The sequence below is a fragment of the Meleagris gallopavo genome, chromosome 4 (genome assembly GCF_905368555.1).
Source record: "Meleagris gallopavo chromosome 4, MGAL_WU_HG_1.1, whole genome shotgun sequence".
NCBI lineage: Eukaryota > Metazoa > Chordata > Aves > Galliformes > Phasianidae > Meleagris > Meleagris gallopavo.
The window spans coordinates 63,786,089-63,800,755 of NC_139407.1; the positions used below are offsets into that span (position 1 = coordinate 63,786,089).

General features: G+C 40.7%; 1 long non-coding RNA gene across 1 annotated transcript in view; it reads left to right on the forward strand.

The window, feature by feature from the left end:
* The window catches only part of LOC104910907 (uncharacterized), an 85,501-nt gene that overhangs the window by 24,161 nt on the left and 46,673 nt on the right, over positions 1-14,667 (forward strand). The window contains exons 8-11 of the long non-coding RNA XR_014883244.1: positions 1,503-1,609; positions 5,150-5,370; positions 6,078-6,138; positions 12,885-13,006. This is a non-coding gene — a long non-coding RNA (uncharacterized LOC104910907). The remainder of the gene's footprint in view (positions 1-1,502; positions 1,610-5,149; positions 5,371-6,077; positions 6,139-12,884; positions 13,007-14,667) is intronic.

Genomic DNA, 14,667 nt, shown 5'->3' on the forward strand with positions numbered 1-14,667 from the left:
CTGTCATTTGACATCAGTGCTGCTTAGCTTGGGTCGTCAGGTTTGGTAACAGAGATGGACTTTGAACAACCATAGTCCTGCTGACATCTTTGGAGGGAAGGGAGAGGGCCTTGTTTCTCCTTTCTGGCCTAAAATGAAAGCAAAATAGTGCCCTTTTCCCTAATTTCCTCCTTGCACAAATACTTTTGCCTAGGTTGCCTGGGGCAAAGACCTCTGTCAAATTTTCTGGTCACAGGCACATTTAGATGAGGGTATGTGAACTAGCATCTTTGCTCATCTCTTCCTTTCCTGCCCTCAGTGACCTCAGCTCAAATCTCCAAGCCTACAACATGCAACCATGAGTTGTGTGGCTCATTAATCCTTTTGGCCATGGAGCTCAGAGGTGAAAAGTGAGGCTGGAGCCTGAGGAGCAACCTCTCCTCATGAGGAGTAAACTCTCCTCATGAGGTGGTACCTACCAACAACAGGTGGACAAAGCCTAGGAGCATCAACTTAGGAGCTGTATCATGGTGTAGTGCTTAGACATGGCGAAGAACAGCATTGAAAGCTGTCACCAGGAAAGAAAGAAAGGAGAAAGCAAGGGTGGCATCTTCCCAAAATGGAGTGTGTTGCAACTGCCTACAGATCTGGCTTACAGAGTGATGGGGTATGTGTGTGGGAGGAGAAACACACTACCAGAAATACTAAAATAATTGACTGGCTGGCAGGCTAAAACTTAGCAGAGGCTGTGATTATACTTGTCACTATCTGTTAACCTTCAAAACAGGTGCTGAGCATTTGAAGTGCCAACGTGGTGATCAGGCTGCAATCTGTATATGTGTAGACAGTAGTAACAGAAACATAGGCAGGGGGAAGGGGCTGGGGGCATGCCAAGTGGGCACATGGGCTGAAAGGGTATGGCCCTGGGCAGTCAGCATGGAAATGCAAGTAGACTTGGCTGGCTGGGAAAAAGCAGACAACCTCCCAGAGGGGCTGGGATGGAGCAGGAAGCATCTTTGGCTGATGGCAAATAGTGCTGCAAGGAGGACCATGGGGAAGGGGCTCGACTTTGCTAGGCTGATTTGGCTGCTGAAGCTTCCAGACTAGCTTTATAAAAGTTCTCAGTTTACTGCAATTCAGCTGGAGGAACCTTGATTCATGCCAAGATCCTCAATTTTGACTGGCTTTTGGCACTTTCTGTCTAGCTCAGTGTACTTTTCTTTTCTTTTCTTTTCTTTTCTTTTCTTTTCTTTTCTTTTCTTTTCTTTTCTTTTCTTTTCTTTTCTTTTCTTTTCTTTTCTTTTCTTTTCTTTTCTTTTCTTTTCTTTTCTTTTCTTTTCTTTTCTTTTCTTTTCTTTTCTTTTCTTTTCTTTAATATATTTCAGCTTTCTAGCTTCTTTTGAAAGTCATAGAAGTGCTAAACTTACAGTTTTAATAATTTTATTTGGGAAAAATGTCTGTAAGAGCACAATAGAAAAGGGAATAGAAAAAATAATTTATAAAAACTTTCATTTTTCTTACAGAGAGTATTTACATTACCAAACATTGTAATGACAAGCATCTTGGGATCTTGCAAGACTGTGTTGTTAAATAAGTCAACAAGTGGTGTAATGCTTGGCATGTGGGGAAGGTGAGTGAGTGACGTTCAAGCAGGAGGATTGGGCAGGGCTCTGAGGAATACCCAAGGAATGTGAAATAAAAGGCTTTGAATAAAAAATGTCAGGAGTGAAGATCTGAAGATTGTGAGGGTCTTAACTGACAACGAGCATGGCTGCAAAGCAAAAAGACTGTCAACACATTTAAAAATCTCCTTGCCTTGTCTAACCATAAGTAATTTGTACTAAAATCCAAGCACAAACTGGGATGGAAATGTGCTTAGACTATGAATGCAAACTAGATAATATTGAGTCTGAGTTCCACCAGGGATTCCTCCTAATTCAGCCAACATCTCAGGTTCTCCAATTGCTTTTTAAAATTACTGTACACCTGCATTATACCCTTGTTCCAAATGAGAACAGCTGAGAAACATATATCATCCAGAAGTGTTTGACGGACCTCCAACAGAAATAGCTGATTGCTGAGAAACTGGCAGGTTTTCTTTGATTGCAGATGAAACTCCAGGGCCAGTACTTTGTTTCTCCTCATGGTGTTTATTTAACAGGCACTGGTTTGGGTGTGAAATTGGCAGCCTGGAAAATCTTTCTATCATCAGAGGTGGTGCTGCAGGGTATTGCCTCCATTTGGGGTCTGTTTTTAGTACATTCTGGAATACTGCAAAGCATGTGCGACAACCAAGTACCTATAAATAGTCACTCGGCAGTATATCTTTGAGCATCTAAGATCTCATGAAAATGTACTTTTATACCTTTGTTTCTCAAGCTGTGCATGTGCTTCCTACTCTGTTTGTGAAGTGGGGGAGTTTCCGCCAAAGGTTAAGGCTTAGACTGAGCAAACCTACTGATCATTTCTTAGTTCCATGCTGAAAGATAAAGATGGCTATAATGTGGATTTTGGGGGAAAACAGTCATGCTCCATATCCCCTGCTAACCTGGCTCAGATGCAATGCTATTTCCTGTCTGGAGCTAGAAAAGCGCATGCAGCATTTGAGGGAATGCTCTCATTTTCCTTCCTTTTTAAAAAGAGTCAAGAGACACATCTTAGAAGTGGGGAGGTCAGATTTCACTGATGGTGTTGACTATGTTTCCAGTGACTGCAGCAGGAATTTGGATACCTCTCTACATTCCCATGTCCTGATCTGTGAGTTCAACCCCACCCAACCCGACAGGGACAGTTTTAAAGCAGAACTGGTGGTGTGGAGATTGGAAGTGTGTGCTGAATATTTCAGAAAGTTTAGGGCAAAATGGGAATTTGTCTCTTCACCTCAAGGAATTCAACGCCCTTTATTTCAGCAAAGAAATTACAGATTAAAAAAAAAGGAGGAAAAGAAAAGGATATTTCAGTGATTTACAGCGCCCAGGCTTCATGGCTGTTCCTGACTTGGGTAAAGATTAGATGAGGTTGGCTACTTCTTTTCTACTTTTTCACAGATGCTTTATTTTTTCATTTTGGAGGTTAATTACCTAAGCGTGCATAAAAGTAGAGGGGAGAAGAGTATCTCATATCAACTATGGGTTTCTGCAGCTCCTCTGGACTACTCTGTTTCAAGGCTTTGTCCCACTACTGTAGCACAATACTGATAAAAAACTATTACTGCATCACCAAAGCCAACCACAAATTTACAGATTAGAGCTGGTAATCTTCAATGGACCTCCTCCATCCTTCAAAATTTGATAAGAAATGCTTTTTCAAGGAGCATAATACTGATTTTTGTGTCACTTCTTCCTAGCCCCCAAATATTTATTTTCTGAGTTATTAAAATCAGCCTCCAGAAGAGCTTCCTAATCTGCTCTTTTAACACTCCTGCTGGAAGGTATTTGGATGTACTGATATTAAAGCATTATTCCAGTTGTGACTGTTTTACATTGGTTGATTATGACTAGAGAAAAAATACTCCTTCTTTCCTTGTGGTATGGATACAACCTGTGGTTTTCTCCCTGACAGAGAATGAATATATGTTATGAACACTTCTGATTTCTTCATTATTTTTGACTCTCCTGATATTGTTGATGGGCTAATAGTATAGGGATGCTCTTGTTCTTAATGCAAACAACTTCTTTTTAGTCTTCAGTCCTTCCTTATAGCTTGCTTGTACTTGATACAGCTTCTTGAGACTTGCTGTCTTGAAACACTTTGTGTTTTTAACTTACTTGCATGGAAATCATACAAACCAATCTCCACCTTCATTACCATTAACCTTTACTTCTTGGTTAGAAAATTGTCATCCACAATTTGTAGCAATTTCAGAAGGAGATCACTGATATGTCATTCAGAGTAAAGTTTCCACAACATTCTCATGTACGTGGTAGGTAAATGGTTTTGAATCTGCCCTACCTGATTTCGAGGGTAGTTTAACAGTTTGGGGTGGGTGGCTATTATAAACTCCCTTTGCACATTACCCATTTGGACATGATCCATAAGCATTTGCTTTTGAGCTGTCTCTGCTACAGAAGAAACTAATGCATATTTGGACAGGAAATGACAGTGCAGGTCGTTTTTGCACACCTGATCCCCTGCTGAAAGCTTACGGTCACTGCTTCTACTCCATGCAGGAATGTAGACGTTTTCTCTGGGTTTCATTAGCACAGATAGATCAAAAATAGCAAACTGACTTTTGACTGAGTTTTGAGAGGTATTTCACATATGTTATCACATACCATATGTTGATTTTAAGCTGTTCTTCACAAGTAATAGTTTGGAACCTGAACTCTGAATTTCTCTGTCCTTGAAATACTATTTTATTCTTTTACCAACTCCAAGTTTAGTAACTATATGATACCTTATTTTTTCAGCATTTTCTATTAAATGTTGTGCATGAGAAAAATAAAACTCCACTGCCTTTTAAGTGCCACTCTGAGCTATGCTCTTGCAGATCTCACAGAAAATACACAGTAAAGAAGGAATCAATAACAAGAATTTCAGAGGCTAATTCATGGTTATGTGACTTTTGTAATCATCAGCACCAAGAAAAAACTCCCTCATTAATCAGAAAAATTGTGTGAAGAAATTTAAGTGGTCCAGACCAGATCTTTTTATGATGTGCTTTTAGACATTCATAAGCCAAGGCTCTTATCATCTTTTTGAACGTATTAATCCAACAGCCCTCATGCGTATAGAATTTCCAGCATTTCAGTGTCAATTTTTATCATTTGGAATTGCTGGTCTAGGAGGGACTGCATAGGATGATGCAGGAGGCACCACGGGGACATTGCTGTCCACAAGATGATATCTCCCATGTCCCATGCTCAGTGCAAGGACTAATGTGACTGAAAGGCAGCTACCAACTTCTGATGGAGCCTGAAGAAATTCATTTGGGGGTTCCCAAGATTCACTAAATAATCAGATACTGAAATACAATCCTAGGCTACTTATTTTGTCAGCTAAGAAACTGAAGACTGGTGCAGGCCAAGTACCTACATGCACAGTGTTTCAAAGAATCAATCATATCTTCAGATGTGGAGCCCGCTAGTTAGTTTAATTACCATCCTTTTTTTTTTTCCTATCAGTAGCTAAATGGATCCAGTGACAATGAATCTTATTTCATTTTTAATAGATGAAAGAGAAGCAGGCTTCAAAACAGATAATGAATTTCTTCTAACTCGTCTGGAGACCGAAGAGCCATAATTCTGATTGATCAGTTATGGTCTGCTTTGGAGAGGCACCAGATGTGATCCAGATTTTAAATAGATGCTGCTACTGTCAACATTCATTCGCTCCCTCCTGGTGTAACAAAGTGAAGTCCATCTGTCTGGAGCTGTGTACTTTTTTTTAGTGGTAATAACAGTTAACATCAACAATACGCTTTGTCTCATTAGTATCAAATAATCCCTACTACCAAGGCCCTGGTTTCTGGTCCCCATATTATCTGCCATGGAAAAAAATAAAGACCACAGCAGGAGCTAAGAAGGTCAGTGCATTCTCAGGGTAATCAGCTGTAGTAAATTCAATTCTGACAAGAGAAGGCTTGCAAACGTCTAGGGAATTAAGGGATCATCTATAATTTCATATGTTGAGTGGGAAAGTGTCCTTCCAAACATTTATTAATTACAGATGAGGATGCGTATGGTGGTCGTCCTTGGAGACATTTCATCTGAAAGCAAGAAAAACAGGCTTAACTCTTTGCTGCTGCTCCCAAAGAAGAAAAATACTAGCATTAGCATTTGGCTTTGCAATAGTTTCCACTGGTATTCCTTCTCTCCCAGTTTTTATTGCTCTGTCTTAGCCACTGATGACAGTCACTCAATCTGAAACTCCTTGCACAAAAGGTTTCCACTGTAATCAATAGGGAGGAATTCCCCTACTTTTAATCTGGCTCTGTGCCACCTCTCCATGGTTTGCAGTCCTTAAGAAGTAGCAAAGAAAGAACAATAGACTAAATAATTTTGCATTTAGAACTGAATCTTTCACTTGAAGATCTTGAAGCACTTTAGAAACCTTAATTACTACCCTTTGAGGTCTGTGCTGTCCTTTCTGTTTTACAGTTGAAGAAATTAAAGCGCAAGAAGGTTTGAAGCCAACTTCATCCAAGTTGGGCAGTTGAAGGTAAGCTCTTACATCCATGTCTTTCTCCCTTAAGAGGAAATCTTTGACACTTTCAAACTCACTTTTGCACCAAGTTTTTGAAAACTTAAGCTTTTAGCTTACCTAAGAGCTTGGCAAAAGTCACCTGGATTGCTGATGTGATCATTCAATTGCCTTTAAAAAAGTCAAAGTTAAAGCCTTTTTATTTCCCTTTGTGAAACCAAGGCTGAGGAGAGGAAATGAACACTAAATCCATCATGGATAAATACTCAGGGAGAAAAAGATATATGTAATTAAAAGAATAAACCTGCCATGAGAACATGTTGATCTCATTTTACCATGTATTAGCATGGACTGGAAATTCAGAAATTTATCACTACAATACGACTGAAATCTGGAGAGAAATGGGGATGGATTCTGAGGACAAATACTATTGCTTGAGTTGAGATGGAGTGGGAGCAGAGATGAGGAGGGCAGAGGGAATAGAAGCAGCACCAGCACCTCTGGACTGGATTTGGTGATCTGTATGTCTATTCCTGTGTTGTATTCACAGAATTGCAAATCAGTTCCCTGACCACTCTGGGAACACACAAATGTTGAGACAAAATGGCCTTCTTCACTGCAGGGGCCCCTGGTATTTCTTGTTTAGGCTTTAGGTCATTTGGTTTGAAAAATGCTATTGCTGCCATAAGAAGAAAATGAATACCTGGTGATATCAAATACTGCTCTCCTTTTTAAACTTGCAGTGCCTCATATGCCAGATTGCAGCTATTGTATGAAGAATTTTCAGTTCCTTTTTGTGTCTGGCAGCTGATTGAAAGTTCATATTATTTATGGCAGAAAACAGCAGTGTACTTTTGAGCTTGAGGAAGCTGGGAAAGTGCAGCGGGTGTCAATCAATTAAGCTATTCAACTTATTTATGAAACAAGACAAAACAATGTCTAGGATATGAATTCCCGTCTCAATAGGATCCTCCCTGATATAAAATGTCAGTGCTGAAAAAGGGTCAACTCGTGACCCCTGAATATTCTTTTAAACTATTTGCAAATCAATACCTCTTCTCTGGGTTTGTTCAGGGACCATCATTCCCTTTTATTATAAGTCACGGGGCACAGACTGCTTATCAGTGAGCATGGAGACAGATCGCTGCACTAAAGGAACAGCTGGCTTTGGAGACCAGCCCTGACTCTCATTTATAGGGGAGGCTCAGTTCACACTACTCCAGCAGTGTTTCAAAGTTATTATAATCTTGCTTTTTACTGACACTTGGGCTCCTTTATATGTGCTGAAAGAATTCCTTCAGCATGTGAGCAGCTGGGATTATCTCCCTTTTGCTATATCAGTCATGAGTGTCATCTCCCATTTTTTTCTTCCACTTGCTCTGTGTCAAGAGGTCCTTCTGCATACAAGGGTATCTGGATTTGGATTTTGTGATCATCTTCCCCTCCTAACTGCACTGCTGACAATAACCTGTTGGGTACAGGTAGGGCTTGAGCAGATGGCCTGATCCTCAGCTGAGCATCTGGCTTGTTAAGCTGTCTAAAAAGGCATCATCTTTACAAATCCCACTCCTAATCTCATTGCCCACTGTGTGACCTGTGGGGATTTCAGGTCAGTGCCAAAGAGGGGAGGAGGAGGAACACACTAGCAGCTGGGCATCCAAAGAGCCAGAGCAGGAGATGGAGGTGCCCCCAGTGCAGTGCATCTCAGCCAGGTGCTGAGGGTGGGCCTAGCTTCATGGCAGGGATGCAGGGATGGACTTTGCTCCTGGCTGAGCTAAAGAGCCTACCCTGAGCTCCCCTGCAGGGAGGATGTCCCCAGAAAGAACTTTGGAATCACTGGTTCAGACTTTTGGATAAATGTGTCTGAGGGACCTGTCATTGTGTCTCCTTGTGGCATCTTAACACATGGCATCATCCAGTGCATTTGAGCAGTGCTTGGGCATGCTCACATCATGACTGGTCAACTGGGAATACAACACCAGAAGAAATGTCCAGCTGTCTGCTGATTTATAGAAGAAAAAAAAAATAATAAAGAGAGCTTTTTGCAAAAGGAAGATGAAGAAAGCAACAGTTTGCAAAGCAGTGAGTCATTCATATCAGTGATCTTGTCTACTGGCAATGTGGTGTTCCTCAGGGGAAACTGGTAGACTCATGTTTTGGCGAGGCCAGGAATGTGGTACATCCATGAAACACCTGTAAGAAATGGAACTCTTCCTCTTGTTTTCCCTTGCAAGAACTTTGAGGGAGATATTTGGTAGTAGTAATAACGTGGGAAAAAAGTGAAGAATTTCCAATAAATTTAAAATTTGCACAGTGCAGAGACCTGGAAATAGTATTGAATTGAGGCCCAATCCTTCCAGCTAGTGACTGGTTTTAAGGTAAATCTGAATTTCACAGATATATAAGAGAGTAACCTAGCCCAAATATAAAAAAAATTGGAGGAGGCTTGGATGGGGATTTTTTAGAACAAAAGAAATGCATTTGGCTGTTAGAGCTCTTTGGTATTATTCTTCACAAAAATCAGAGGAAATCTTTAAAATAAATCATGACAACTGTATTAAATTCTTTAAGGTAACTAATTATAGAGATAGTCCCCTATTTTACAAGTCTCAAATGCTTTCTTTAATATAAATTTTTAAAAAGTCAAGATAGCAACCTTTCTTTTTATTTCAACCCACTTCAGTACATGAAACAGTGAGTAGTTCTGATTTCAATTCAGAGTTTGTGCTGTTGGAAAAAAAACATATCAGTGAAACATCCTTCACATCTCTAAAAGAAAATTGGACAGTGCTCCATCTGTGCACTTGTTTACACTCACAAATTCTGATGCTGGTCTTTGCTGATGTCTGCTAAGGTAAGAATATGAAACATGAAATAGAAGCCCCAAAAAAGCATCTTGTTGCTTTTTTTAAAGTTTACCTCTAATTAGAATATCTTGGGAAAACTGCTCTTCCCGTGGGTCTAAGCTGTGCAAGAATTTCTGTATCAATACAAAAAGATCAAAAGGAAAATGCACCCTTAGGCGTAAGCTGGACTGTAAAACATACTTCATTTACTGTAGAGAGACACCCTCCCATCTTCAAAGCAGTGGGTTAAATTTTCAGTTCAGACCACCATCAAGTCAGGTTATTGGGGACATTCTTAACTTTAAGTGTATGTGGAGTGTGGTACATTGTCATTCAAGAGACTGTTTGCTGATGCAGCTTAACTTTGACACGCATGGTGCTATGAAAATAATGTTTACCCCTAAAATGGTTAGGATTAAAATAAACACAGAATAGCTCACTTGCTAACAATTTCCAATTAATATGAAGTTAAAGAAAATTAAGAAATACGTAATTTCTAATTATAGGCATGAAAACAATGTATGTAATATGGCATTAACTGGAAAACTTTAGGAACATTATGAACAATGGAATATGTGCATTGAAAATATAAATCTCCAGTCAACCCAGCATTTGTTATTAATAGATCTTTTGCTGCTCAGTATTTCTTAGAAATAGATTTGGAGTTGGAAGTTCATCATCATGTAGCTATATAAAAAAAAAAAAAAAGCTGATGAATCGCAGTTGCTTCCCTCTAAATAAAGAGCAGCTAACCAGGAACCATCTGTTGGTGTATGATTACCAACTTTCTTTTTGTCTTTCAAAACAGCTTGAAAAATCAAGGGCACTGCGAGTAAAGCAGAGAGCACGCACACACGGTGGCCAGCCCAAGAAGATCGGGTCAGATCCTCAGATTAGTGCTTTTCTCTCTTGATGCACTAACTTCAGACTGACGGTTTTCATCTGGCGTGTATTTCAAACCCATGCTAAACTCTAAAGGGGTCATTCTGCAGCAAACGTGGCTAATATTAGTACAGTTGAGACTTGCAAAATAAGACTTCTAAAAGGGGAAAATCCTTCAGTCCTCTCTCAGTTTGTGAAATCAACAGGATAATATTAATTCATTTTTTTCCCCCTGCTAGTGAATAGTAAAAAGCCTGGGATACCCTGGGAAAACATATTCTTAATGGTTTTCTTAAGGCTGAATGCCCTACTAGCAGTAGGAAAGACAAAGCAGTGAGATCTAAGGCCTCTGAGTCTCTAGAAAATGGCATAGGTTTTTATGCTGGAAAAATGAGGGATTTATCCCTTTTCTTGGTCAGATGAGCCCTGGGTCAATGTACATTTTCTCTTTTTGTTTCTATTCCAGTGACCATCTATTTCGGGGTGCTTTATTTCCCCAAACCCCATCTGACTGGTACATCTCACCGCATCTGGCTCTTTGTTGCTGAAAGCACTTTGCACAGCCACGTACCCACAGCTCATACAAATCCCAGCACCCCATACATCCCTTTGTGAAGAAATGGAGAGATGGCAATGGATTTGCGAGTGAAAACCAGCTCACAGCATAGACAAAATTCTGTTATATTTTTACAGCCCCCAACTCCCACCCATGCTTCCATCTCCAACTGTCCCTCATCTCCTCCAGCTGCTCTCATACCCTGAACATCCTTACCCTGGGCTCCCTTACTGCATTCCCCCTTGTCCCTCGAACCACACTTTCCACCAGTGGCTAAGAGCAGGTGGAAAGGCAGGTGATAATATCCACAGTTATGTGCTGGTGGCAGCTGATGTGTTGTTCCCCAAAAAGTAATTAAATAATAAATATATCCAACCCCAAAATGTGTGTACAAATCCACAAAGAGATATATTCCCTTTGTATGGCCACCAAAACAAGAAGTCTCTATGGATAGCCATTAATAAGCCCCAGGTGCATAAAATTAGGCAGATCTGAAGTTGGCAGGATTGGAGCCTTGATGTTTCCAGAGGAGGCTCACAATGTGAAGCCAGAGAGCAATAGCTGCCCTATAACTACGCAAGTGAAGCAGTTGTTTACGTGTACATCTTGTCAGTTTGATGTGCTGGTTTCTGACTCTTGTCAAGTGTAAATGGGAATACTCCCACTGAAGTTTCTATTTTTTTTTTAACCTAATATACTGATGCACATGTTAGATTTGCACCAGCCTGTAAGCAAATACAACAATGTATAAGCAACTCTAATAAGCAGCATCCCATTGCATGCCTGGAAAGTCTTTAAGACTCATTAAGCAGTCAGCAAAACAGACATATTTGTCAACCATTAAATTGAAAATACTAAGAGGGGACCTGTGCACGGCTGTGATTTGTGAGGGAGTGCATTAGCAAAAGAACAGCCACAGTCTGCTTAGCAGTTGGGTATGAGTTAAAGCAGGAACTGGAGTGAGAGGAACTATTCTAAACAAATCAGCTCTATTAATACTCTGAAAGTACATTTAAAAGCAGCAGCACATACAGGCATCTCTGACTCCTCCAGAAGGAAGTTGCCATTTGTAGCAGAGCTGCTGTTGCTTTAATTTGACACTCAATATGTGTTTTCCCCACAGTATTAGATATCTTGGGCTCTATCCAGGACACATTTGGGAATGAACTGAACCCTGTAGTCCCCACGCAACGATGAAATTTACTATTTAGATTGATGTGTATCTTTGGTGACTCAAATAAACATGAAGAACATTAATTAGGGCTGCTTACTGCATTTAGTTTGCATTCACACAGCCTGATATGAAGCTGCTGTGTCCTGCTGGTTCAGCTGGGGTCACAGGGAGTGAGACAGGCCTGGAAAACAAAGCAGCCTCACTCACCTGCTGCCTAGGCTGATTGCAGGTAGCTCCAGGATGGCTTCAGGAAACTCCTTGGAATCTACACGAATTTAAATTACTAAGGCTTAAACAAAAAAATCCTCTCCAGGATTAAAGATTGGATGGAACCTTGGGCAGTTTGATCCAGTGGGTGGCAGCTCTGCCCACAGTAGGTGTTGGAGTGAGATGATCTTTAAGGTCCCTTCCAACCCACACTGTTCTGTGATTAAGTTTGGGATCATTTAGAGACGTGTCAGCAGGAGAATACTTCTGTGATATTATAATCAATGTTTTTTGTGCACCAGACATATGGGTAAATGAGTGCTAAAAATGCATCTTCATAATAATTAAAAATCAGAATTTTATCTAGGAAGTTTGGAAAAGTGAACTGTGAGGCTTCTTGACTTCTGCTTTCAGCCCTGTTTGTGGCCTCTAATGAAGGAAATGTTCCTTTCCATAGCTGTTTTGATTTAGACTGGATATCAGAAAAAAACTTTTACAATAAAGGTAGTGAAGCAGTGGAACAGTTTGCCCAGAGAAGTGGTGGATGCCCCGTCCCTGGAGACACTCCAGGTTAGGCTGGAGGGGCTCTGAGAACCTGACGGAGCTGTAGGTGTCCCTGTTCATTGCAGGGGAGTTGAACTGGATGGCCTTTATGGGTTTCTTTCAACTCAAGTAGTTCTATGGTTCTATGCTGGCTTCCAGGTACACTGGAATGAAACACTCTGGCCTGCTTGTTCCAAAATCACAATAGCTTTCTATTTCTACAGTTTCATAATGCTAAGATCTTGTAATCCCAGAGAAGAAGGATTTTGGGGAAGCAAATTCTGGGATTTAGGTAATGTACACAAAAAAATGCTCAGCCAGAGGAGACAGCCTTTATCAATGCAATTGCAAGAATGCTGTAAATTATCTGGTATCTGATCTCAATAAGAAAAGCTACCTGGTGAGATCAAGTAAGGTTTTAGCAGATTCACTCTTATTTTCACCTGGACACAGAAAGTCATTGATGTCATACCTGTATTTGGATAGTGATTAGCTTTTCTCCATCTTACCTGGATGGGAGTTGACATCAACTCTTTGTCTGATTTGTTTTGGGCAGGGTGACAGGAACTGGGACTGGACTCTCCCATCATTCCACAGATATTTCTGCCCATTGTGGTACAGAAGAACATAGGGATTTTCTTGCAGGAGGTGCAGTGCTGTGTATCATGGAAGGAACAGGTAAGGCTCTGACCACCTCTTGTTATCTTCATATGTTCTCTTCATCTTCAAATGTGCGTGAATCCTTTTTGTCAGGAACTGGTGGGACAGACTAAACACTCCTTGTGCTTCTGTTCAGGTCATCCTTACCGCGCAATTGCTTTTGTTTTTTCTATCAGATGTTTTTGCCAAAGGAGCTTTAATTTTACCAGGGCCTCATTAATTCACTGCAAACCTTCTAGAGGTGGTTTTGGGAGGTGCCAGTTCCTGTGTTCAGCAGGAAGTGGGGAGAACAGATGGCTTCCTTTTAAACTTTTAAAACTTGCCACAGTGGCTCTGCAAATGCAAATGCTCATCTCTGCTGAGGAATAAGACTAAATAAGGCTCTAACTGACTCTAAGGTGTCCAACAGACTTCGAAACTGAGGGCAGATTGCCATGACTTCCCCTCACTAAGAGGGGGCTCAGATGTTTCTGTAGTGCCCCATTCTCTTCCCTGTAGGTGCTAGTAGAAATGGAGAATGGGAAAGAATGAGTCCACAATTTCCCACCCATTGCTGTCACAGCATGTCAGATGTGGGATGTGGATAAGAGGTTTTCATCTGTCATATCCCTGGTATGGCCTCCTCTTCCAAGGAGAAGAGCCCTACCTGTGGGTGATGTCGGTGCTACGTTACTGACAAAGACTTGTGTTGTCCCCATTTGAGCAAGTTTCCACATCCTGGAAGGTTTGTTTGACATGGATGGAAAGAAGGAGCTGCATTCATGGGTACCAAGTGCTTCAGCCAGGCTACAAAGCCCATGGTGGAAGAGGCACCTCTACCCTCTGCAGATAGCCAGAGGGTAGGATAAGGATATAGAAGAGTCCCAGAAGAATTATTTAAAAAAAGAGAATGAGGTCACATTACTGAGGATGAGATCAAGGAATAAAATAAGCATGTAGGGCAGAAAGGTTGCTGTGCTAAATGAATTACAACCACTGAGGAGTGTTAGGAAACAAGGAGAAAGGTGCTATAAATACAGTAAAGACAGCAGTGGGCATAAACCCATTACCTAATGAGGAACAGGAGAGGTACAGATGACCTAGAGAAGACCGACATATTTAATGACTTTTGGCCTTAGTTTTTTTTTTTTTTCCAACAAAAAAAAAAGGAAAAAAGTTTCCTTGTGATTCTTTTGTGTTTTGTAAGACACAAGACTAAAGAAGAAAACAACAAGCAAGGGAGAACATACTTAAACATACTCTGTTGAATATATTCCACAGAGTACAAAGAAAGACAGGGTGCAGGGGTGCAGATAATATCTGTCTTCAGAGAACAGAGAAGGATGTAACTGGGGTTATGTAGAGCAATTATCCTCAGCACCCTATGGCAAAGGCATTGAAATAAAGAAAAAAAAAATATATATATATATATGCATCTGTACCTACCTATAGATCAATATGGTGATAACCCAGCTGTATTTACCATGGAGTAACTATTGGCATTATGCATCCCACTTTACATCAGAGAACAATGAGATTTTGCCGCCATAGTCTGTAAACAGCTTGAGTCCTGGGCTACACTGTGCTATGTGTCTGCAACCAGGACCATCATTAGATCCTTAGATGGCCTCAACTGTATTCAGAGATGAGCAGCACTGGATGCAACCACGTGAAGGACCCTGTTGTGGGATGCTTCTAAT